Raw genomic sequence first — 4,354 nt, forward strand, 5'->3', positions numbered from 1 at the left:
GTTACAGAGAAGAGCTACATTTCTAGCCAACTAATTATCACTAGGATTGAGACAGAGTGTAGAGTAGTTGTGGGGGGTGCTCTAAGAATGGGCAGGGGCTGGAGGGGCTGTTTCCAGTATAGACCCATCTCCAGCAGATTACAACCATACTCATTTAGAAGAGGAAGAATTCAAAGAGCTTAGGGCTTTGTATTTTTTTTTTCTCTCCATTAATCTGAGGGGCTGCAAAGGGAGGTGATTAAGAGGGTCAATGTGTCTGTGGGGCCACTCATACACACTGCTACTCAAACCCACACTACATTCATACAGAAACATGACATTTGAAACTTACAGTGTAAAGCAATATTTTTAGCCAGTGTAGGGAGAACCGAATACATTTAAAAAATTTTTTTTGGTGTTTTTTTAACTCTAAACTCCAATGTGGTCTTCCCTCAACTACCTAATTTCTCAAGGTAGTTTTATTATTATTTTTTTGCTTTTTTTTTATTTGATGGGAGAGGGGAGGTAGGGATAACAGCAGTTAAGTTAGGAGACAGACAACAGTGAGAAGGAATCTTGGGATGCCAGCTGCCCACTGCACTTCTGTAAGTCTGGAAGGAGAGTCAGGAACCGCGACACCAATAGAAAATGTTTTTCTCCATTTTTCAAGGCTATGGCCTTGAGTAAGGGAAAGGAGCTGGGAAGAGATGAAGACTGGGTTAGTTTTGATTTGAGATCTTTGGGTGAATAAGGAATTAAGTTTCCAGAGCACTTGGAAAGTCTAGCTTCTTAATCCCAAAGAGAGAGTCAAAGGGCCTAGAGTTTAGGGGCATAGGCCCCTTCCTTTAGTCACATGCAATTTCTAAGGGAAACAGGCAGAGGTTCAGGAAAAGATGGGAGGATGGTCTGAAATGGCTGAGGAGGAGAGCCTCACAGGCAGGCAGTGGAAAATAGAAAAGCCTAGGCTATGAGTTAGGTTTTAACATAAAAACAAAAGTTGCTGAAGGGGAGGATAAGAGGACCTTTTCTGCCCCCACTTACTTTCTGCCATATTCCCTTCCTTAGACATCTAAGAATGATCACACTCGAGCAGTGAAACTTTGAAACTATCCAGTTACTTAAAAGTAAGACTAAACCAAGGGCTCGGTGGGCCTTGTTCAGCACGGCCAGGCTCTGTTCTCAGGAGCAGGCCTGCTGGAAATCCCCACTCAGGTAATCCACTGTTTGCATCAAGCTGTTCTGGTTTGCCACTGGACCACCCCCAGTTCCTGTTCTGTAGTGGGCCCCAGGAGCTGCTGCACAGTCAAGGGGTGCACTTGTGGCCTGCCTGCTGTGGAATGGCATGGCAAGGTCCTGAGACCTGAGCTGTTGCTATCGGGAGTGGGCAGAATGTTGTTCCATAGGGGTTTAAAGTAGTGACCATTAGGGTAGGCCAGTGGGGCTGCCAGGCCATTGACTGGTGGGAATGGGGTTGGCTTCTCCAGGGGTGGCTTCAGATGGAAGGACTGTGCCGGGCAGAGTTCCTGCAGGTAGGCAGGGACTTTGCCCACAAAGCTATGCCCTGCCAACTCACGTTCTGCTGCGTGCTTGCCTGCCAGGCCAGGGACTGGTGTTCCATCAGCCTCGCTGCGCACCTGTTGTAGGTGGGCCAGCTGGTGCTGGTCCCAGGAAACTGGCTTGAGGTCCCTAGGGTAGTCAGCAGGGGCTCAAGAGATGCCTGTGGGCAGGTTGACAGAGCCTGCAGCAGGCAGTGTGGCTGTGGCCACGTGGGTGTGCTCCATGGGATTGACCACACAGGAAGGCATTGGTGCGGGATGCTGTGGATTGAGACCCACGTGCTTGCATTGATGAGCAGACTGTGACTAATGGGGCTGGGGTTGGCGATCTGGCCCTCACACACTGAGGTAGTGCTGATGCCTGCCCTCCTCTGGCAAAACTGGTTGATCTGGTGAACAATTCTGCTCAGGTCCAGGGGCTGGCTGTGCTGCAGGGTTCCGCATTGAAAGGGGGATACTTGAGGTAGACACAGTCACATTCTTTGGGGGGGGCATCTGAGTTCGGCACCTTCTGGCTTCCATGCAGCAAGGGGGTTGGGGGCATGCTGGAGACCCTGGTGGGCCAGGGCCTGAGTGTGGACCAAGCCCTAGGCTTGGACCATGGGCTGAGGGTGGCCCATGCCCTGAGGCTGCTGGAGACTTTGAGGGTGAGACAGTGCCTGTGCTGGCGGGATACCCTGAGGGTGCTGCAGTGTCTGGGCAGTGGCATGGACCAGGGTCTGTGCATGCTGCAGGGCCTGCTGACTGGTCAGAACCTGGGCCTGGGGGTGGACTAAAGTGCTGGGTGCCACAGTAGCATAGGGTTCCACTGGGGGGTTCATGATGGCCTCAGGGAGTAACCAGGCTCATATGCTTTTGGCTGGCAGTTTGACAAGGCAAGCAGGCCTGCCTTGGTGGCAGCCTGAGTCAGGTAGGGGCTTTAGCGCTGGGCTGATGTGTGGAGGTGGTTCACAGTAAGTCAAACGTGTTTCCACTGGGGAACCTTCACAATTTCTGAAGTCCAGTGTTCATCTGTGTGTGAGAAAGAAGGACAGGTCCCCTGGCCCTGGCAGACAGGCAAGCATGGCAGACCAGCATCAACACACTGTGGGACAATGGCTCACGCTTGCACCTAGGAAAGGAGGTGAGGTTCACTCCGCAGCGCTCTCCATGGGGCTCTGGGCTCTGCCCCACCTGCTTGGGATACCTCAGCCCAGCTTGCCAGGGCCCAGGGAGGATAGATGAGAAGGGGCTTCTAGAGGTCTTGGCAGGGGGAGTGGGAAGCAGCTCCTGCAGGTGCCAGGCTCTCAGAGCGTAGCACTCCACTGTGTGCCCACACCCCCTCCCCCAGCCGGCTGCTGCTCGCCAGCCCTCTGAATTTCTCTTGTAAGACTGTTTTCATTGTGTCCCATATATTCTGATGTGTTGTATTTGCATTGTCGTTTAATTGTAGAAGCTGTCTAATTTCTTCTTTACAATTTGAAGGTAATTAAAATATTTTATGTATTTTATTTGCTCTTGCTCATTAGTATAAATAATCAAGAAAAATGGTTAATCTCATATACTTGAGATTAAAAGATGAGAACATACTTTAAAAACATGTAAAAGAACATCTAATTTATTGAGCACTAGAAGGTAATTCTGCTGCTTAGGATTGAAAACCTGAGATGGATTTTAAACATTTTGCTTTTCTAAGAAAGTACTTTACATAAGGAGAAAAAATATTTTAAAAACTTTGTGACATATAAATGCCTTTTTGTGTTTGCTATTTTCTGAACAACTCAGTGTTTAAACAGATCTCAGAGGAGAAAATGGAAATATTTGGTTATAGTGACTATGACAGTCTGGGCAGCAAACTTATTTTCAAAGAAAAAATTGGAACTTTTTCCTCCTTTAATGTAATATTATTTTTCTTTTTATCTTTGTTGTGCTATCTACAGCCACTACATAATGATATAAAGTACTGAAATTATTTTTTGAGAATTTTATTATTTTTGTGACCTTAGAGATCATTCAGTTGTGTATTAAATTATATAAAGTAAACAAAGTAAAACTAGGACAGAGATTTAGAGGTCTTCACATCATTGGCTACTACAGGTGATTCCAGATAAGATATCAAATCATTTTCATGGTTCTTCTCAGCTTGATTGAAAGTGACAAAAGCTTCTTAAGTCTAAGCCCCTGACCTCCCCCTTCTCAAGAACACATACTTCAGAAAGCTTATAACTAAATTATTTTTTGGTCACTCTGAGATGTGTGCAATGTTTTCTAAACTTCTTGCCAGGTTTATATCCCATGAATGTATTTTCAAGAAGCTGGGACTCAATGTCTATGCCCTGTTAAGATAAGAATAAATGACTTCATTCTTAAGGTAGTAAAGTTTTATTGAAAAAATCTCCCCCTTACAAAACTATGACTATAAATTAAAAATCATCATGAAAAAGAACATGGTACCAAAAATGCTAACATAAATTAATGCAAAGAAAAGGCTTATGGCCTGTAAAAGAACAGAGTTTCTGAGAGTCAGTGAGGCGCTTCCTGGGAAACCTCAGAGTGCTTCCTAGGTTTCTCATAGGCATCGGCTGTGAAGGTCAGCAAGGAAATGAAAATAGACAGAGGGGTGTGGACAAGCACAATCCTGAAAAGTCCAAGTCACCATTTAGTAGAGGCTGAAAGGAGAGACAGAGAGTAGATGTGGGCACTCTTGGGAGAAGACGTGGAAATGTTCTTTAAATTAATTACTTTCTTCTCTTGCTTTTCATTTCACCTTCCAATGTCTGGAAAAATAAAAGCTTAGTAATTTTGTCAGCCCTCTGTTGGGATGAAAAAGGAAGAAAGAA

General features: G+C 46.0%; 1 pseudogene; it reads right to left on the bottom strand.

The window, feature by feature from the left end:
- Window positions 1–951: 951 nt before the first annotated feature.
- On the bottom strand, window positions 952–2,599 carry LOC104869853 (annotated as a pseudogene).
- Window positions 2,600–4,354: the final 1,755 nt, after the last annotated feature.

Source organism: Fukomys damarensis, unplaced genomic scaffold, assembly GCF_012274545.1.
Source record: "Fukomys damarensis isolate Sample0158 unplaced genomic scaffold, DMR_v1.0_HiC HiC_scaffold_38, whole genome shotgun sequence".
NCBI lineage: Eukaryota > Metazoa > Chordata > Mammalia > Rodentia > Bathyergidae > Fukomys > Fukomys damarensis.